At 42.4% G+C, this 22158-nt stretch overlaps 1 protein-coding gene across 8 annotated transcripts in view; it reads left to right on the forward strand.

Annotated features, from left to right (window-relative positions):
• The first annotated feature begins 796 nt into the window (after positions 1–796).
• LOC109285183 (uncharacterized) overlaps positions 797–22158 on the forward strand; it is a 295380-nt gene continuing 274018 nt past the window's right edge. For 5 of the 8 annotated variants that reach the window (XM_059723887.1, XM_059723890.1, XM_059723883.1 and 2 more), the window contains exon 1: positions 798–1141. The gene's annotated coding sequence lies outside the window, so the exon portion shown is untranslated. Of the gene's footprint in view, positions 1142–22158 lie in introns of all 8 variants that reach the window. The other 3 variants (XM_059723888.1, XM_059723889.1, XM_059723885.1) reach the window with 2 other exon arrangements.

Here is a 22158-nt window from a genome sequence, read left to right on the forward strand (position 1 = left end):
GACTCCACCTGCTGATTTACAGTAACCTACTCATAGTCTGGGCTCTAATGCCTGCTCTAGACCTTTATTCAAATACTTATTAAATTTGTCTAATTACCCTGCTAATCAACCATAGCACCCCCACCACCTGTGAAATACAGAATATTTTGTGAAAGAAAATGGTACAGACACACATTACAGGGATAAGCAAATGCTATCAAGGAGCTGTTCGTATTTGTTGAGATACTATTATGGGGTAGTGATTGCCCAGAAGATAACTGTGTGTGAAAGAATATGCTGTCATCCTTATTTTGAAAGAGACAGTTCAGGGATTTTGGAGATTTTTTTACCCTAGAGAAAACTGAAATGTTTTAAATAACTGAATCTTAAAAAATTGAATTGTAACATGACTACAAAATAGATAGATACATAAATCATACAAGTAGTATTTGAATAGCTATAAGGGGAGATTTTTAATTACTGAGGTAGATTGCATTATATTAAGTGGGGAAGAAAATAAAGCTAGAGGCATGTTTGTAGTTCCAATGGAAGATTGCTTTTTAGCTTTCTTAACTAAATACATGCATCAATAGACAGAAAGGAGAGCATAGTGGATTAGACAGAGAAGATATGATTGAAGACATGTAGGCAGGGGGCAACTTGGGAAGCATTGATCACAATCTCATTAGGTCTGAGATTGCAGCAAAAATGAATGCTAAATGAGGAGAAAGAGAACAAAAAGACATTGGAGTCAGAATGGTGTTTCTCCGGAGGATGTGCTATATGATAGTAAAATCTAAATGGGCTAAGGAGCTGGGAGTGTGGGAGCAGAAAAATCCAAAGAATTGAAGATTAGAGAAATGGGAGTGGATGTGGAAGGTTTCCCTGTTAGTAAGAAATGTACACAGAAAAGAAAAGGCCTCTGCAGCATGTGGATAAATAAGGAGTTTCACAGTGTGGCTGAGGAAAAAGAAAAAAAGCAATCTGAAAAGAAGAAAGCCTATGATACAGAGAGCTGCAAGTGAAAATGAAGCGAGAGAGAATGACTATGAAGGTAGTAAGTTGAGTTAAAAAGAAAAAAGAAATCAAAGCAAATAGTAAGAAGCAAACAAGCTCGTGATACTCTCTGAGGCCACAAAGAGTGTGAGGAGGAGAGTGGCAGGTAAGAGGTCAAACAGATTCTTTGCTGTAGCATTCATTTAGCAAGATGAAGGTTGCATCCCAGAAAATGTGATCCATTTTTCCGGTTGGGAAAAGTGAAATTCCGTAAGGCTTTATGGTTGTGCCATAGCAGATAGCAAAGCTCTCACAGCCCTGGTAAGTCACCAGTTGTTGATGAATTAGGGATAATAGGAAAAACCACAAGTAGAAATTCAGGAGTTCTAGGGAAAAGCAGGACATCTTCAGTGTAAAAGCATCTTCCTATGCCTCTTGCATCCACTACCAAATGTCAGTTTTCCCCAGAAAAGACTGGTGTGAGGAAAGACATAGCACCCATTTAACAGCCAGGTAAACACGTTTAGTTTTAGATATTAGAACAGGAGCTACATTAACCAAGTCAAAATAATAAGCAGAGGTTTGGGGGTTTTTTTTAGTAAAAAGGAATGTGTAAATATTTTAACTAAAAATGTAAAGTTTAATGAAAAAAGACTCTGCTACTTTGGAAAGTTCTAGAGAAAGAAGGGATTTGGTAGAAACTTGTAAAAAGTTGCATGTTGGATATAAAGCCAATCAGGCACTCTGGAAACTTGATGAAATTCAAAAGAAACAAATATAGAATAAATAAGGTGAAATATTTTTAATGCAAAATGTAACTTGAAAGTGGAACTTAGAGTTGTTAACCTTACATATTTTAATATTTTTGTTCTAGGAAGAACATTTACCTAAGTATGAGTAACCTCCTCAGCTAGGTTATTACTAATTTAAGGACTGTCAGTTGTCATGGTTCGGGATATAAATCAATCACCACCTAAGGTCAAAAGGATGTTTTCCTCTTAGTTCAGTATTGTACAATTAGATTAATTACATTCTCCTCTTGTACAATTAGATGAATTACATCAAACATTGGGCATTCTTGGAGTCAGAATGGTAGTCTAAATGGACTGCTGTTCCAATTCATTATAGCATTTGCTACTTTCTTGTATACAGAATAATTGATTCTTATGATGGAGATTTTAATAGTTCATATGTTTAATTGCAACTGATTTTGTTTTGCCTTCTGAGTTGTTTCTCATCTTTTCTTCCACATGTGTATATTACTTTGTATTCTATAATTTATGGCTGCCATCTCTCCAGGAGCCCCTTGAAAATGAAATCTGTCTCTCAAAGGTCCCTTTATCTTGGATACATAAATGTAAGGAAAATAAATGGGCTGAAGGTACAGATAGAGCAAATGAGAAGTTCAAAATTTCCTTTACTAGAAGTCCATTTGAAATGTAGGACCAACCCCAGAAGCCATAAGGCAAAAGCTGAATATAGTGATAAATTCCTAGAGAGGAAGAAAATTTATTTCTAAACAGAGAACATTAGATTAATTTAATCTTCCTTTTGTTTTTCTGAGCAAAGACAGTCTTTGTAGCACTTGAATGGGCTTCTCTTCATTGTTGCTTCCTCACACATGTATTTCACATGTAATAAAAATGGGGAATTTCACCATAAAATATAATCCTTGTTTTACAGCTTCTTTAGTCTGGCCTTCCCTTAACATTTCTGGAGCTGCTGCTTAAAAAGATGTGTCAGGAGTAAAGCAACCCCTGGCATGGGTTCCAAAGTGTGGCACGTGAAGGCATTTTGTTTGGCAAGTGTGCTTTGGGGCAGACAGTGGAGAAGGGGCCAGAGCTGCACTGCCTCAAGAAGGATCGGGCCCCTCACAGTTCTCCTGCCGTCCTCCCCTAGCAGATCAACATCTTACAAGTAGAGGTTGCAAGTGTTTTTGGCACTTTCCCCAAAAATGTTGCCAACCCCTGTGTTATGGTCTAGGGGCACTTGAGTCCTGTGGAGAAACAAAGAAATAAATTAGTTTAGTAGGAGAGCAGCATAATAGATCTGAACTCTTTTCCCACTGAATCAAGAAGCAAGATTTCCACTGCCTTTAGCAAGACCATAGCTGCATACCGTGACCTCAGTTTTTAAATGTGATTTGATTTTGTGTGCATCATTTGCCAGGTGCCAAAACAGAAACACAATATTAAAGGTCTGACTTTTAAAAGGTAGGCTGGGTAGGGAAGAATTCCTTGAAGTTTCTCAAACTGGAGCAGAGATCTGGCAGCAGTGGTGAGGAGACCCTGACATGGATCTCTGCTCCCTGTGGAGCCAGGTCGTGCAGCAGGGCAGTGCTGGTCCCTGCCGCGTGACCTGGCTCCACAGGAAGCAGAGATCCGGGGCAGTGTAGAGCGGGCAGCAGCGAGGAGACTCCTGGTGCAGATCTCTGCTCCCTGCAGAGCTGTGTCGCATGGCAGGGACCAGCAGGCTTGCTCGCTGCTCTGCATTGCTTCCCTGCCCTGCAACCCAGCGTGACAGGGATCAGAGATCCATGCAGGGGTTTCCTCCCCTGCACAGAGGGTAGCATACTTTCTGCCCCAGACAAGCCACCCATGGCACTGTCTTGCTCCCTGCTGGAGCCCTGCAGCTCCGAAACCCCACTCGGCTGGGCAGTTAGTCTGTGCAAAGCAGATTCGGAGGAGATTCGGCTGAAACAAAACAGGACAGTGAACCGAAACACTAAAATGAATCACTGTCCTCTGAAACAGCTGACTCTGAAACCAAATCAAAACACAGCTGTTTGCACAGCCCTACAGTATTTAACCACTGTTTTAGGTAGGATGACAAAAGGAACAAGTGTGCTCTAAACTGGAATATCTTTTTCTGCAAGTAAACTGCTATTTAGCAAGAAACACAGAGTTTCCTCCCTTCTGCTGTACCAATGCCTGCAGACCTGAAATGAAGAAACAACACCTTCCTGCTGGTGTGAGATAATTCGGTGTCCATGATGTCTTAATCCTAGGTCTTCCTTAATTGACTTTTAACTGTACTGAACTGTGACTGCTATAGGTTGCAATGTGGACTACAATTTACAAGGTATTGGAATCATTTCACTTAGGTCTTTAAATTAATCTTGTGCCTTGTTTCAGAAATAAAAGGCATTCTCCACTGGGTTGATATGCCTATGGCACAGCACCAGCAGGGTGCTCGCCATTTAAGGGCTGTTGCAGGTTCTGAGTGAGCCTACTTTGTGAGCAGCAGGGAAAGCCTCACCTAGGAACCATTTCAAGGAGGAAGGTGTGTGGCACCTTTGGTGCCTGTCACTTTATGGAGGAGAGCAGGGAGCAGACAAGTGCAGGCCAGCCCTGATGACGTGGCCATTTTAAGATCCTGGCTCTCAGGGCTGGGGCAGCAGTTTGCTGCCAGCAACCAAGGGAGCAACAATACCCAGCTCAAAGACAGATTTTATACATCAAGTTGTGTCACACAAGACAGAGCAGACTGCCCTAGACAAGTGGGCAGGCCGACATTGGGACTGGCCTTGTGATAGCCCCTTGTCAGAATCTGTTTATAGCCTATAAGATGTCAGAGGCCTTCCTTGACCACCTTGCATTCTGGACAAACACAAGCACACATGAGGAAGGATGGGTTTGGTGGGGTACAATCTAGGCATCTGCTAAGAGGCTGATTGGGGCACCCTGGGCTCAGAGTGGCATTTTTAAAACTCTTCTCTAATTATAAGGAGAATATGGTACAATGTATACCTGATACATGCTTAGTGGCCTCTGTGAAATAAATTTGCAGTTTTCATTAAACAGCTAGAAGACAAGTGCTTACATCGAACTATTATTTCAGTTGGCTTGGCAGCTTTGTTGGGAGTCTCAGAAGAGAATCTAAGTTGGCCCAATAGGTAGTTCTTCCTAGCAGAGGACTGAGTCACTTTGTTAAGGCAAACCAGGGCAGTGCTATTGTATTGCTATTGTTTATACAGACCTTCTTGTATGTTTAAACTCATGGAGCACATCTGCACATACATTTAACCATGACTAAATTTAATGTGAGTTAAGTTAAAGCACACTGAATGATTTTTGTCAGGTGTCTACACATGCAGAGACTTTGCACTAAAGTCCTTAAGATCCTTAAACTTACTGCCAAGTCCCTGCAGCCCTGTCATGTGCCCCTAGTGGCTGGACAGACCCAGCACTAAAGTTAATGTTGGGTTGCATCTACACATGTATTAATGAACTTTAACTAATTGTGTCTAAATTTGCTACCTGCATTTGCAGTTATCAAATTTAGGTGTGATTAGCCTAATTTCTCCCTTTTTAATGTGCATTAAGGACATGCATGTGTAGACGTGCACTCATAATGTGCATTAAATTAGGCTAACGCACATTAACGCATCTCATGTAGACACACCCACTGTGTATCTAATGATATCACTTCTGTCTCCTGATCTGTCAATCCTGTACCTTTTATAAACAACAAACTCACTTCAGAATTGTAAAAGAAAAAAAAAAAAACTACAATCCCTTAAAGCTGTTTATTCTCTGCTGCAAATATTTTTTACAACATAGTTCATGTTTGGGAACTGCTGTAAACTTTAGTACTGCTGTTGGCTCATTCGTAATCACTCTGCTGATTATGAATAGTTGCCTTTTGGCAGTAGCAGCACGCCTGGTTATGATTTCTGCTGGTGGGAGGGTAATAGAGAAGCAACCTAAAAAAATGCAGAGGCCAGAGAGACCTCAGGACAATTTATGTCCCTCAGCGATGGAGGGAAGGGAGAGAGATAAATTATCCAAATCTGAGGCTGGTGGCAACTCTCTCCTTCTATCCCTTCCCTCCTACAAAGGTTTTATCTAGAGAGATATATGTGAAGTCACTAGACCAGCCAGATGGGATTTGATCGTAGAACATCAGAGGAAACTATCTAGCCTGGGAGCTGGATTGCAGACATCATAGCAAAAATCTGTTTAAAAAAAAAAAGCATTAAAATTTAAAATGAAACAAAGTCCTTTTTCTTTGAATGCAAAACAGTGTGCAAACAAACAAACAAAAATACCCATGGCTATATGACGACTGATGTGTTTTATATTATCCCATAAAAATAAATAAAGTTCCATACAGTATATGTAAGCATAATAGGATTTGTTATGTTAGTGTTTTCATTATGATCCCATATTTTTAGGAGTTTATAGCCTGGTTGTTAAATCTGTCTCCAAGCTCTGGGACTTGCTATACTTTAATTCAGTCTGAAAGACATATGCCCTCTTCCAGACTTGAGAAATTTGATCCTTACCTACCTCACATTACATTTTTGAGGTGGGCTTTGTTCCTCAAGATAGCAAGGATTTTGGGGCATGAGGAGAAAAATATGGAAATGATGAGTATTTTGTTATTGGAGAAGAGAGAGGGAGTATAAGTGCAAGTGTATATTGACAAGCATTATTTTATTCAGGGAATGTTACATGTATTACTGAGTGAGGATAGCTGGGAGTGCTCCTTGTTAAACTGTTGGCAACGTGTAACTAACTTAATAATAATCATCATAATAGTACCATTAACATTTGTTTTGTTTGATTGTTCTTTTACTATTTGCCTTTGATCCCAGATCCTTCAGCAGCTTGGCCATGTGGGAAAATACTGTCTTACCTGCCCATACCTTCTTGTTTGAACTTTCTTGATCTTCTAGGTCTTTCTTCATTATCAGGTCACTCAGTGTCCATTCTGGATTGGGTGCTGCCATTTCCACTTAGGTGCCCTCACCCTTTTGTCCATTGCTGGCTGTAACAAGGCGGTTAAATTCTTGTTATGGAGAGGGAAGAGAGAAGGCTGGAAAGTGGACCTGGTCTCTTTTATGACTAGGGCCTTCTGGGCTAGCAAGGACCAGATGTAGCTGAGTGGGCCACATGACAGATAAGAACTTGCCCAGCCAAAGGGGAAAGGGCAGTAGGGCCCAGACCATGGAGAGGTTTGGGCTGTCCACCTGGAGGAGAGGAGCCTTGCTAGACTCTCTAAGTAGCTCTGGAGAGAAGAAGGTTTGATTTGAAGTTTTCCTTTGCCATCAGCTTATTAAATGGCAAGTCCATGGGATGGACCCTTGAGATAAAATTTGTCCATCACCTCAAGGTGGTAAAAAAAGTTTAAATTGAGGATTCCTTTTTTTCCTTCTTGTTTGATGGACATCCAGTGGACTGGGAGTGGCTGTAAGGGGAGATGTGGAAGCCACAGGAAAGAATGTTCTCAGATTCTGCCTAACCTACTTCCCACAAGGAAGACTGGAGCTGTAGGCACAGTAGCATAAAGGTCCACTTGCATAGCACAAGACATTGAATAGATGCCTAGGTTGTAGGTTCTCAGTGAGGACCTGGGAGTAGCCTGTAGTCTGAGGCAACTGAACTGAGAGACAGAGACTGAGAATCAGAACCGTGAGACAGAGAAAGAAACCAGCCAAGTGATGGCCTGACCAGGGAGCCATCCAGCACTATAAACCCCATGGAGTGGTGAGAGCCTGCCTTAGGATCCCTCTCAACTCCTGCTTCAAGCAGGGGCAAGACACCTCCCAAATGAGCTCTTTTTCCAACAAGGCGTGGCGGGAGAGTGGCACTGTGAGGTCTGCGAGCGGGCAGGTGTGTCAGGACTGACTGTAATGGGATGAGGGGACCCCTTTCCCCCTGGCCCTGTCACACTGGCCCTCTATGAAAAATTGGCCATTACTGAATTCCCTTCTGTGCTCACTTTGATCTGTCCTTTCATTTTATACTCTTCTGTCTTCCTTGTTTTTCCCAGTGGCAGAAAAGGACTATTAAATTATTTCTGTGAAACTAGCACTTCTGTTTGCATCAGAGAGCTGGCAGACATCTCAAATTTATTTCACATTCATGTGTGTCTTAATAGATTGTAGTAGGGAACTGAAGGAATCTGATTTGAAGTCGTAAAGTCCTGAACTTCAGATCTTCCCTTGGACAAGGCTTTAGTCAGCTTTTGCCAAAACAAACCAAGATATAAATCGGACAGTGCCTTGACCAGTATTTATCTCTCTCCCCTCTGTCTACCTCTTCCTGATTTGCAGTACTGTAGGCTACAAGATCCTGCAAACCTTTACACCTTGTGCACAGTCCCATTGCTTCTGCATGGGATGCACATAGGTGTAAGCACTGGAAGTTATGGAATAAACAGAAAGTTCCCCACCCAGGCATAGATACAAGAGTTTGCAGATCAGGGTCCTAAATCTTCTATATTTTAAGAGACCATGGGAGGATCTAATCTTATTCTAGATGTAGCTTCTAGGGGAGACATCAGTCCAAAAGGCAGAATTTGCTGTTGGAATCACTTTTTAAAAATCACCTGTTTCTACACTCTGGCCTGAATATTGCAATGGAGCATGTCTGAGCAGATGGCTTTTATTGTAGCAGGGATTGTCAACAACATACAGGGGGTAAGACTATCCTGCCAAATATAATTACTTTGTTTGATATACATGAAAAGATATAGTAAAATATATATTGGAAATGTTTTGTAAAGCAGTATGTTACGTTGTGAGAGTACAATTTTGAATACTTCTAAATGCTTAGTCAAATCAGGTTTTACTTTTAATAATAGATTTTATTTTTAAAATAAATCTTTAATAGATTTTATTTTCTGTAGAAATTTTGTAGCCTGGATAGTGCCTGATGTTTTGTTTATTAGTACATAAAATCATCATAAAATCATAGGAAAACAAGGAAAGAACATCAAGAGGTCATTTAGTCTAAGCCCCTGTTCAAGGCCAGATCGTAAATGTCCATCTAACCTGCACTTAAAAACTTACAATGTCAGATTCCACAACCTCTCTAGGTAATCTGTTCAAGTGCTTAAGTGCTTCAGAGTTAGAAAATTCTTTGTAATGTCTATCCTACATGTCCCTTCTTGCGATTTAATCATATTATTTCTTGTCCTGTTCCTTGTCCACACAGAAAATGATTGATCACTCTCCCTTTTTATAATAACCCTTTCTATATCTGGATGACTGTTATGAAAACACAGCTCAGTCTTCTTTTCTGTAGACTAAATAACCCCAGTTCTTTTGACTTCTCCTTGTATGTCATTTTTTTAGACTTCTAGTTATTTTTGTTGCTGTCCTCTGGATTCTTTCCAATTTGCCCTCAGGTATGTTGAAATGTAGGGCCCAAAATTAAACATTGTTCTCCAGGTAAGACCTCATCAATGCTGACTTACTTTTCGTGATTTGCCTGTAAGACTCCTGTTGATCTTAACTTATTTATTTGCAGTAGTATTACACTGTTGAGTCATATTCAGCTTGTGATTCACTATGAGACTCCAGGGTTTTTTTTCCTACAGAACTGCAGCCTAGTCATTCATTCCCCACATTGTGTTCTAGTAGGAAGTCTCTCCAGTAGGTTTAACACAGCTATTCCTCACAGAAGAAAAAGATGCTTATGAGATAAGTTGACACATCATAGAGCATTAGCAGGCTAGAAGTTGGGTTGGATGCAAGGATGATACATAAATCAGTAAATGTTATGTAATCAAGATGTTATACACACATTTGTTTGATCCTCATGATACCTCTGTAAAGTAGATGGAGAAGCATTATTATTCCGTGTTTGCAGCTAAAAAACAGAAAAGAGTGCTGTAACTCAGCAAAGGCCATTCAGCATTCCTGTGTCAGGACCAGGATTAGAAGTTAGACCCTTATGGTTATTCCCCATGACATCTGCCATGTGCATTTCCATCTGCCATGGGCATTACACCCAAATACTTAAGTCTTTTGGACTACACTGGCCTAAGAAACATTAAATTAACCTAGTCTTCCTGAAGGAAGCCTTTTCTCATTCTGCAACGTCTCTTTATTTGTTTCAATACATTATGGGATAGGTTTACTGAGGAAAGACTAAGGTAAAGGTATGGTTTATGTTGAATCTTGAAGGCACTCAGGTTTGTTGTCTTTCTGATTTTCTTCTAGAAGTGAGGTCCACAGTCTTGTGCCAGTTCTTGGGGAAAATGCACTCTTGAGGCTGACAATGTCTTTGCTCCAGGAGAGGCAGCTGCTTGGATAATTGGTCTCAGTCCCTTATGCAGCCTTAAAGATGTAAGGAACATACCTTTGAGTTTGCCCTGATATTTCATGGAACCTACTGAAAAGGACAGAGTATGGGGGTTGAGGAGTGGCTTTTCATAGGAATACTCCTACTCGTTTGAGTAAAAGGAGGTTTGATATTTGTTCTTTACCTTTTGTCTTAAAATTATTTTCTCACTCTAAAAGTTTAGCATACAGCCTATACTGTAACAATACTGAGAGGTTTAGGGAACCAGCTGTATACCATGGGCGCTTGTCCACGTTACACTTCTTCTGTTTCCATGTCACACTTTTCCTCCGTCCATGTGACAAAAATCGCCATTAAGCTAGCTAAATTGCATCTGTAGATCCACATTATCAGCTGATTTTATGGTTTTTAGGGGGGTTTTCTGTGGTAATTTAAAATACCTCCAACATGTTTTATTTTTAGCTCCTGAATTTCTTCCATGAGGGTTTTTTTTATTGTTTTAAATTTTCAATGTGGATCTGAATTACGCCCCAAAATGGGATTTTCTGTGCTTTGCAACAATTTCATCACCAGGTGCTGCTTGAGCTCACTTGGTAATCCATGGAAATCCATTGAATTTTTATTGCAATGCTGCAACAAGACTCCAGGGGTTAATCTTGCAAATTTTTATTGGTGATTTAGTTCAAGGTTCAGATGAATGAAAAATACAGCTTTTTTGGATTCCAAAAAAAATAGTTCCCTGTGTTCCCCTGCACTTTGTGGCAAAGATCAAAATGTTATGGGTCAGGCAGTTCAAGACTCAGGTAAACTAAAATTAATTTTTGTTGGACTGGGTTTTTGGTTGTAGCAGTGTTGGTCTAAGGACACAGGCAAACCCCCAAGATTTTAAACCTGGAGTGGTTTTTGTCTCCCTGTGGTTCAGGAGCTGTGGGTCAGGAGTGAGGGGCACCAGCTGGGCTTGGTGGGGCAGGTCAGGAGTGAGAGGAACAGGCAGGGCTGGAGGTGGCAGGGGACTGTGGGTTGGGAGTGAGGGGTACCAGCTGGGCTGGGGAGGCAGGTCAGGAGTGAGGGGAACCTGCAGGGCTGGGAGGGTAGGGGGCTGAAGGTCAGGAGTGAAGGGCCCTGCCAGTGTATGGTGAGGGCTGTGCTAAACTGTTATATGTGGGGTGCATCTCAGGCCGCCCCATTCGCTGTTATATGCAGCTGTCATACCCCAGATCTGGGTGCATATCTGCCATTCCCATGAACTGTTATTTGGTTATTACACCCCAGAGCTAGGGCCACCCCATGCCATGCCTCTAGCACTGGGGACTTTCCTGGACACCCCTGACCATGTGGGTGGCCCAGGAAGGATTTCCAGCTGTCATCCCAACCCCAAAAAACAGTTCCTTATTCAAGCCTGTGTACTTAGTATAGTGTACATGGCAGTCCGTGAGTTGGCAGCCTGGCATGAACAAACAGCGCTTTGGGCCAGACAAGACTCTAGTCAGAGATGTCTGGGAGATTCCCCTAGTGGCACAGAGTCATGGTGTGGGGGGCCTAAGAAGGATTTTCCATTTCTAATCCCAGCCCAAAAGAAATTCCTTATTTGGGTTTATATACTTATTATAGTGTACATGGGGGACTGTCAATCAGGCCACAATTTGGGCCATGCAAGACTCTCATCAGAGGTATCCAGGAGAGTCCCCTGGTGGTACACAGGCATAGTGGATGCAGACTATTAATTTACATATTGTTTGGTAAATATGCATAGCTAATGAAATTCTCTCTCCTTAGAACCTGTAATTCATTAATGAGAAGCTTTTATTGTGTATCGATTCATAGATGCTAGGGTTAATAGATCATTGAGTCTGACTCCCCGCATAGGCAGGAAAGAGTGCTGGGTTCCGATGACCCCAGCCAGATGCCTATCCAACCTCCTCTTGAAGACCCCCAGGTTAGGGGAGAGCACTATCTTCCTTGGGAGCCCATTCCAGATTTTGGCCACTCTGACTGTGAAGAAGCTCTTCCTAATGTCCAGTTTAAATCTGTTCTCTGCTAGCTTATGGCCATTATTTCTTGTAACCCCCAGGGGTGCCTTGGTAAGTAGAGTCTCACCAATTCCCTTCTGCGCCCCCATGATGAACTTATAGGCAGCCACAAGGTCACCTCTCAACCTTCTCTTGCAGAGGCTGAAGAGGTCCAGGTGCCCTAGTCTCTCCTCGTAGAGGCCTGCAAGCCCTTAACCATATGAGTGGCCCTTCCCTGGACCCTCTCCAGGTTATCCACATCCCTCTTGAAGTGTGGCGCCCAAAACTGCACGCAGTATTCCAACTGCAGTCTGACCAGCGCCCGATAGTGGGGAAAGTATCACCTCCTTGGTTCTGTTTGTCAAGTATCTGCTGATGCACGATAAAATGCACTTAGCTTTGCTGATGACTTCGTCACACTGACGACTCATGTTCATCTTGGAGCGAGCTATGACTCCGAGATCCCTTTCTGTTTCCGTGCTGCCGAGCAGGTAATTTCCTAGGCTGTAGGTGTGCTGGACATTTTTCCTCCCTAGGTGCAGCACTTTGCATTTCTCCTTGATAAACTGTATTCTATTGTTTTCTGCCCATTTGTCCAACCTGTCCAGGTCTGCCTGTAGTTGTTCCCTGCCCTCTGGTATGTCAACTTCTCCCCACAGTTTTGTATCATCTGCAAACTTGGACAGAGTACACTTCGCTCCCTCGTCCAAGTCACTGATGAAGACATTGAAGAGTATCGGTCCAAGGACCGAGCCCTGCGGGACCCCACTACCCACACCCTTCCAGGTCGATACTGACCCATCCACCACCACTCTCTGTGCATGACCCTCTAGCCAATTTGCCACCCACTGGACTGTGTAATCATCCAAGTCACAGCCTCTTAATTTGTTCACCAGTATGGGGTGGGATACCGTATCGAAGGCCTTCCTGAAGTCTAAGTAAATGATATCTACCCCTACTCCTGTGTCCAGGTGTTTTGTAACCTGGTCATAAAAACAGACTAGATTAGTCAGGCATGATCTACCTGCTACGAAAGATTAGCTTTGAAAAAGGAACTGGGCACCAGAAATAAGGACTTGGGACTTAAAGAAACAAACTGCAGCCTCATGAACCATAGCATAAAGCTTTGGTGTTGGCTGCCCTGAAACAGTGGATGTTGAGAAGGCCAGTCACTGCCAGCCAGGGGTCCCTGCCTGACACTGCTGGGGTGGGGGGCGGGGGAGAGGGGCTGTGTAGTGCAGATGTTCCTTGATCTTCAGTAGAGGCAGGCTGTTTGAAATTTGGGGAGCAAACCCTAGCATGTGACCTGGAGCACCCCAAAATTGTGGATGGTAAGGGCAGGCCACTAACTGCAAGCAGAAGGTCCCCTACAGTCCTAGGCCTGGGCAGAGGTGGAACTAGCAGGGAATTTTGCAAGTGAATGTTCCTGGGACCTCAGAAATGTGGGGGGTGGGTGACTGATGAACAGAGCAAATAAAGTGCATGGCTTGCCAAGTGCAAATCACAGCTAAACAGGCTTTTGCCAATTCTTGGAGAGAACTCTAACATGTAACATTGGGTACATGTGGTATGGGTTGGGTAGCTCTGGGTAATTAATCATGGAATAGGCCTTTGGCATACTGGAAGGTAATGCAGGAATGGGGATTTGTCTCTGTGGACTGCTTGCTAGGGCATGACTTCCTCTATTCCTAACGGGACAAGCAACAAGAAAACAATAATATTGCTGCTCCTAGAACAGTCAAATCAAAGAAGTCTGCTTCTAGCAGAGAAAACTATATGATTTATTGAACTGGGCTGGTGTCTGTTCAAACTCCTGGAAAGCCAGGTTGGGAGGTCTGCCTCAAGGCACAGACTGATGAGAGCTGTAACCTGAGCTGCAGGAGAACCAGAATTAATATGCAAATAGGGTTACTGTGAAATGCTGATAGGACAGTGCACTGTCAGATTTCAAGTCTCCTCCTAAAAAGCAGACCTGATGTCCTTGGACTCTGTGGCATAACATGATGAAACCATGTCTGACTCTGTCTAAAAATAAAATAAAATAAAATAGCTCAATCAAAAAGAGCATGGTCACTAATTTGTCATGCTTTGGGGTGCCTTTCACTTCCAACCCTCTTCCAGGGCCCCAGCCAAAAAGCAGCTTCTTTGGAGCACTCTTAATGCTGACAAAGCAATTCAAAGGGGGTCTAGGTTTTTGGTTGTAGCCGTGTTGGTCTAAGGACGTAAGCAGGCAAGGTTCTTTGGGTAGATGTGATATCTTTTATTAGACCAACTAAGTAGTTAGAAAAAAGTTCTTGACAAGCTTTTGGGTGCAGTCTTTTGGCATGGGGAGCCTCTGCTGTTCTAAGACTCCAAGAAATAAAAGAAACTAAGTGTGTGGCAGGATATCAGTGAAAATGTAAATAGGGTCGGCACTCCAGGATTTGGCCAGGGTCACTCAACTGGTTTTACAGGTTCTGTTGAAGAATCTTAAGGTAATGGTCTGAGGGGGGATGGGAAATGGTCCTCTCCATTCCTACAGGAGGCACAGTATACAGCAATCACACAGAAAACATGATCATGCTTTACAGTCAAGCCACTGCCCCCCAGCCTTGCCAGTGTCCCTCAACCCCCTCACTCCTGCCAGGGTGGCCCTACCTCTGGGGTGTAATGGTCACATATAACAGTGTAAGGGGAGGGCTGAGATACACCCCAGGGCTGGGTGCAATGGCCACATATAACAGTTTTTAGCACAGCCCGCAACATACACTGTTATATGTGGCCATTACAACCTAGAGTTGGGTACATTGCAGGACCCAAGCCTCTCCAAAAGTATGTGACTCTCCTCTTCCTGCAGTGGCCTGGGGGTTGTGGCATGAGTGCGTGGTGGGCTGGTAGCTGGTGTGGGTGGCACCCCTGCCCCCCCAGCCCTGCCTGTGTCCCTTACTCTGAACCTGAAGTCCCCCCCCCCACCAGCTCTGCCAGTGCCTCTCAGTCCTAGATAACCTGCAGCCCTCCAGCCCAGCTGGTGCCTGTCACTCCTGACCTGCAGCCCCCTGCCTTCCAGCCCCCTTCCTCCACAAACCCTGCCGGTGCACCTCACTCCCTACCTGCAGCCCCCTGCCTCTTCAGCCCAGCTGGTGCCCCTCATTCCTGACCCGCAGCCCCCTGCACTCCCAGAAAGAGGCAGCAGTATGACTGTCAGGCAGAGCAATGGCAAGCAGAGGGTGGCCAAAGGAGGACAGGGACATGTTGCTGGGGAACAAACACCTTTGTACTTTCTCCCTGTATGATCCTTACACTTTGAGGCAGACCCCTGTGAATGTCTGCAAAGCTACTTCTTTGTACTCCTTCAAATATCTCCTTAAAACTCTGCTGTCATGCTTACATAAAAACTTGACAGTGGTTAGGCTGCTGATCTGCTGAAAACCACTGCCTCTCAACATGACCTGTGTCAGATTATTGTTTCCTCATAGTTGCCTGCCTGCCTGTCTGTCCAGCTGTTGTTTTTCATCTTATTCTTAGACTGTCAATTCTTTGAGGCAAGGACCATCTTCTTCTCCAGTATTTGTATGGTGCATAGCACTGATCCATAACTAGGGCTTATTGGCACTATGATAATATTAAAAAAAACTAATGACAATCATTAATAATTTATTCTCCAGGAATAATTCAACAAGCTCTAGTCACAGTATAAAAAAGGAAGCATATTCCTCTTGCAGACTTTTCACATGAAAACAATTCTCAGACTCTATGTTTGTGTGCATGACCAGTAACAGAAATATTTTCTTAAGAAGCTATAATGTTTCAGTTGCCATTGCAAACATGTCTGATGCAGTATGTGAACCTGAGGTGAAATACTGCAGAAACTCTACTGGAAACTCACTTCTAAGAAACATGGACTGGACACGTAATTAGTAATGTAGCCAGTTACATAGTATATCTGGAGACTGCGAAGTAGGTAAAAAGTCTTTTGAGATATATGACCGGAGGGCAGAATTCGGAAGTCCCCATGCAGTTCTTACTCTGTTCCTACTCAGGCAGGCCCTCTACAACTCCCTTGGGAAGCTGCCTGAGTAAGATCTATATAAAACCTGAGGGGAAGATGAGAAGAACTGTGTTGCAGGTGTCAGGATTTTTGGTTTTTTTTTTTCCCCACCTTCCTCAAAAGCACTGGATGTTGGCTGCAGCTAAGGCTGGGGATTTTGACTGGGGTGCGCTGGTATTCCCACTGGAACTAAAACCCGGAAGTTTCTTGGTTAGAGAGTCTTGCCTCTCTGCTCAGGATGACCAATATAACACATTTCGGGATCAAGAAGGAATTTTACTCTGTGAGCTGATTCCTATGAGCTGCCGGGGGTTTTACCTTCCTCTGTAGTGTGGGGATTGGCCCTTTTCATTGGCTCTGTCTAGTACCCTTTTACAACCCTTTCAGCAGTGGGACACTGACGTCAAGTCCTTGTCTCCCTGCTTTACCTGGGGCAGATTAAGGTGCTTTTGGTGTCTTGTAGTTGTGAAGCAAGTGGATCGTGTAGTTTTAGGAACAGGTTAGACAAGGATTTATATGGGATGGTTTGTATAGGGATGATCCTTCTTTGAGCAGCGGTTGGACTAGATGACCTCTGGAGATCCCTTCTGGACCTTCTTTTCAATTATTTTACGATTCTGTGAATCTTGTCCCCTATGGCTGCACACGGAGAAGAGGCTGTATAGCTGGGATCTCGACCCTTCAAGGAAGCAGGTTCTGCTACTTCTCTGATATTCTATCCCTTAAGTTCTCCATATCCCGAGAAGTCTGTCCATTAGATAGGTGCTTTCCATGAAGCAAAACAGGATTGTAGAGGCTGGGATGAGGTGTGGACACACAATTTTTCCCTCCAAGGCATAGCAAAGATATAGCCCTAAGCTGTTTTATTTCTCTGAGGAAATTATGAGGGCTGAGGCACCCAGGAGAGGCTCTGGGTACATGACTCAGTTGAAGCTGAATGGCCAAGCATGGGGACTGGAGATACTAGGGACACAGAGCAGATGTAAAGGCACAAGGCCTCTATGCAGATTGTTCTGGCCTCCTGCTGATGCCATGGGAATCAGCCATGGGGTTTTATGAAGAACACATCTTCAATATATTCTGCAGGGACACATCTCAACTGCCTCCTGAACACATAAGGAAGCTTGAAGGGAGTCTGCTTTCCTCTAAGACTGACTAGATTTTACTATGGGAAGAGATGAGCCAGCCCTGAATAAGGAAGGTGGAATGTGTCCCCAGTGACTGTCCCAATAACAATCCCACTTTACACCAGTGTTGAAGGAATCAGCAAGGCCGTTGCAGTAGCGGGAGCAGGAGATTTGAAGTGACGAGGGCATAACAAATTTCAGTGCGTGTTCTGTGCAGTGTCTTTGGCTGATTGTTTAATTTTTGGATTCTGAAGTCACCAGCCTGTTGTTTTATGTTTCTGTCTAATTGAAATGTTAAAGAACTGATCTCTTTGCAATGTATTTAGTCTGGACATTCCAGCCTTTGAACTCTCACCAACACAGTGAGTAATATTATCCACACACACTCACTCTATTGTTACAGGAAAATCTCTACATCTGATTTTCTTAATCAAAGTACCAGCATGACGCATATGCTGAAAATATTCATTTAAAAAAAAAAAAAGGAAAGCCCTCATCCCATTATGCCAGCTCTTGGGGGATGGAGGGAGGAAGCTTTCATTAGACTCACCATCATTTTCAGTTTTAATCACCTCTGTTCTTTTCAAATTAAAAAAGAAATTTTGATCAAGGGTTTAGAAGACCCAGAAGTGCCTTCTGGGGTTATCTGAACCAGTCACCTGTTTGAAGAGACAGCCTTTCACCATCAGACGGATATGCATTTTCAATAATTAACTATTTTTAGCATGGTATAAGTGAAAAATTAATAAGCCCCAGCAGCAAATAAGCACTGCAGTGTGGGTTGAGATGAAAATATGGGCCACGGAACAAGCTCTCTTTCTGAAAGTTAGGTTTCCTTTCCCCTCCTCCACCTCCTCCTTTACTTCCCCAAGGGTAAGTTCTATCTCTAATAGATCCAAATTTGCTCCGATAGATTGCTATTTGCAGACTAGTCCTATCACAAACAAATCATCTCATTACAGCACCTCCAGTAAGTAATTGGAGGCATCTTTTTCCCCTCCTTTTTTTTTTACCCAATATTGAGCTCCCCACAAACTCTCAGTACTCCCCTCGGGAGCTCATTGTTGCTGTGTTGCTACCTGGCCTTTTCATTTATTTATTCACTTTTCTGGGAATATCAGGGAACTGGATGGTTGAAAGTGAAGAAAGCCTGCTAAATAGTAATGTCCTGGGCTTTGGTGCAATACAGCAAAGGTGGGAATAGAAGAAAAGAATCACTATTAAGTTATAATACTTCACAGGTCTGCCTCACCTTTCAGCTTAAGGTTTTAGGGCATTTTAAAGCAAATTTCAATTAAGTCTCACTCCTTTGTAAAGTAGGGAAAGTACACCATTTATTTAACATAAGGATAAACTGAGGCACAGAATGTATTTCACCACTCTTACTGCCTTTGCACTGATCCAAAGGAGGATAGAGTCTGGTTTAGAGGGTTAGAAAATCTACCCAAGCTCAGAAGCAAGGTGGTGGAAGTGTGAGGAACAAAAGAAAATGGGATTTGTAACAGTCTTTTGTTATTTGCTCTTATATTACCCCTCGCTTTTCAGAGATACATTTTCAGTCACAGTTAGTCCAATTTAGCCTTTTTATCTCTGAATTTAAATGAAATTAGAAAAGAAATATAAAATAACGCGAGTCTTAAAACCATTATAAACCAGTCAGGATTACAAACAGCATATAAGGTTGAAGACACACATAACAATTGAACTGTTCCAAAATGTCACCGATTGCAAACTAGTTCACCATTGTGCGAAGTGCTGTAGCTCTGACTGGGGGTAGGACTGAGCACCCACCTCAGCATGTCTTGCAGTGTGCCATTTGGGAAGGAGAGTGCTTACAGCCACATTTTGGAGGTCCCAAGGTTGGGTCACTTGTGCCTAGAAATGCTGTCATTTTTCTGCTTTCCTTACTCCCCTAAAATAAATTCAGTAAGCTTTAGTAACTTTCAGCTGACCAAAGATGGTAGTGTGGTTGCCTGATTTGTGGGGTGGAAAGGAGTACTTTTTAGTTCCCAGAGCTGGAGGGGCATGATGAGAGGCTGTGGTCAAATAGTGAGTGGGGATGCAGCTGGTTGTTAGAAAGATAGCTTTTACTGAGCAAGCATTACAAGGGAGCTCATTGATAACAAGGATCAACAAAAGAAGAAAAAAAAGGAGCGGGTAGTAGATTTCTGGCTATGTACCAGAGTGGCCACTTGCAGCAGTGGGAGAGGGGTGAGTGAGAAATGATGCAGTGCGGGATATCTGGAGAAACAACCAGACCTGTGTCACCCCATACTTGGTGTCCACATGTAACACTGAAACAATTTATAGTGAATCAATTCAAAATAGTACTTGATTTTCCAGGTACAATTTTGAACAATTCTGGGAAGCTTTAAATTAGTTTAACAGGCTTGTATGTCTGTCCACTTCTGGTTTAAACCATATGCAAACTGTTCTCAGTGTTATGTGTATCCATGCCCAAAGAGGAAAGCACTTCAGGTGGAGCGCGGATTAGCGAGGATTATTTTAGCACTGGGGAATTCTGAATATACTTGATCTTCCATGTATAAGGTGTATCCTTTGTGGTTGAAGACAAGAGAGAGGCTAGAAGGATGTAGCTGACGTAATATGTGTTTTGTCAGCCCCATCCTAGTGGAATGGTCCCAACAATTCTAACTGGCCAAAGTTAAAGCAGTACGGTGACTTTAGCTAGTTTTCCTTCCCCTAATCCTCCTGCTGTGTCCTAAATATTTCACAGATCTCAACTCAGTGACTGAATGGATCTCCTTCCCATTGTCATTCAAAATGCAGTAGGAGTATAAGGTTTACAATGAAATCAAGATTTGTGGAATGTGCAATCTAATTTCTGCATGTCTCTCCAGTTTAAAATATATGAAGTTCAACATTCGGTCCTCATTAAACAGTTGAGTTAAAATACTAACAGCAAAGGAGGAACCAATGGACTGGAGCATGGATACTTAAAATTGGAGCACTTGACATAGTTAAACCATTGTCTGGGATAATGAAGTGAAGTTTCCTTCAAGCAAGACACCTAATGCCTAGTAATTCTAGGTTCTGCTCCTCATTCCTCTCTGTGTAAAAGTAGAGGCCTCATACTGGCATTGGAAACTGACACAAGAGATTACTTGTTTTATCACTCATCTCAGAGACGCTAAAGAAATAGTATATGCACAATTGATGGATTATACAATGCACAAAGGCCTGATGACCCCTAATCAGTCTGGTTTTCAAGTAAGGAATTTAATGACCACTGCGCCTTGTTAAGAGGTGGAAAATGATCTGCTTGTTGTGACCCAACAGGGGCAATTTTTATTGATTTCACTAAGGTCTTTGACTTGGTGAATCACAAGCTTCTTATGGGCAAACTTAAGATGAAGCTTTAAGATGGATGAGTAATTACCTGTCTGACAGATGTCAGTCCAATCCAGTCTCAAAGGTATCAATAAAGGAATACCCCAGAGATCTGTGTTTGAATTACTTCCATTTTTCTTTCATATTGCTAAGATAGCAAAGCTCTTCTAAAATACGTTTTCTCTAAGGATGATGCAGTAGTTTCTTTTACCTTACAATGTTAAATCAATCATGTGTTTAACTATTGTTTCACATAGAGATTTGGATGGATTGTTGTATTGGGTTCAGCATGGTTTTAAATGTTAACACATGAAAACAAATATTATTTGGAGTATCCTAATAGTTCAGTGCAAAATAATGATTCCTATCACTAGTGGCTGATATGATGGTTATCTGCCAGTCCAAAATGAAAAGGGCACATAGAAAACATTTGGCAGAAGAACGAATCTGGATTTTATATTGAAACAGCTGATACTTAAGCTTTGTTTTTCAATTAAAAATTGCAAAGCAACAGTCAGATACGCAACATAGCATGTCAAGTTAACACTAACAGAGCCCTAAATGAGGTATATAAATTATTTGCAAGACATTATGCAGATTAAGTTTGCATTGCAATAGGAAAGAACATCTTTGCACTGTGTTTGCTGAGCAGAAATTGTTATTGTTTCAATAGAGAAGGAAGACACCATTGGTTAAGTCCTGTTTGAAAATGTATTTATAGTTAGACCCTGGAGTATTTGAAACCACTGATGCGAGGTGTTGACAGTACAGATCAATTTTGCTCACTGGATGAGCTGACCTTTGTTGTACCAAGAAGTGAAAGTCTTATGAGACACAAACTTTAGTACCTGACTGCTAATAGTTGGAATCAATTACCCAAGAAGCAGCCCTGCTCTTACCCTCTGCTCCACCCCTAAAGAAAAAAACTAGTAGAATATTTTTGAGACAGCTTTAGACAGGTGTGAGACAGATCACATATCTACTGATAATATAATATTCTTTGTGTGAATTTTGAATGTATATATAAATTGCCTGCTTCACAGCAAGACCTGAGTAGTGATTTCACTCTGTGTGGGTAACCTGAAGTGCAGAATTGCAATTAATAATAAATCTGTGCAAATAAGCTTTGCACAGTTTCTCCTTCATGATTATTAGGTGTAAAATCAAAACATGAACCAAATACCACATGCTTGGAGAGAACGGTACAGAAAATCCAAACAAAGCCTACTGCTCACCATGCAGCAAAAATAGGAAATCTGTTCAAAACCACCTTCAGACACCTCCCAGAGGTCATGTGTTCTTCCTGGCCATTACAGCATGATGAAAAGTAGCACAGATAATTCAGACTACTGCTGCAGGTGAATCTTCCAGTGCCAGAAACAGGTTGGACTAGTGGCATAGTAACAAGTAATTTAGAACTCTGATACTAGCAAATGAAAGACTCTCCAGGACCATCTGAGGGAATTGCCTCACTTTCCTTGCTTAAATACATTTGCCATCCTCCTGAGTCTCAAAAAACAATCCTGTAGATATTTGATTTGCAATAAAACTTCCATTTTTCCCCATCAGTAATACTCAGAATCCCATTAGAAAGGCAAGCAAGTGAAATGTGTCCCATAATCTCCAAATGCTAT

Source organism: Alligator mississippiensis, chromosome 3 (genome assembly GCF_030867095.1).
Source record: "Alligator mississippiensis isolate rAllMis1 chromosome 3, rAllMis1, whole genome shotgun sequence".
Classification (NCBI taxonomy): Eukaryota; Metazoa; Chordata; order Crocodylia; family Alligatoridae; genus Alligator; species Alligator mississippiensis.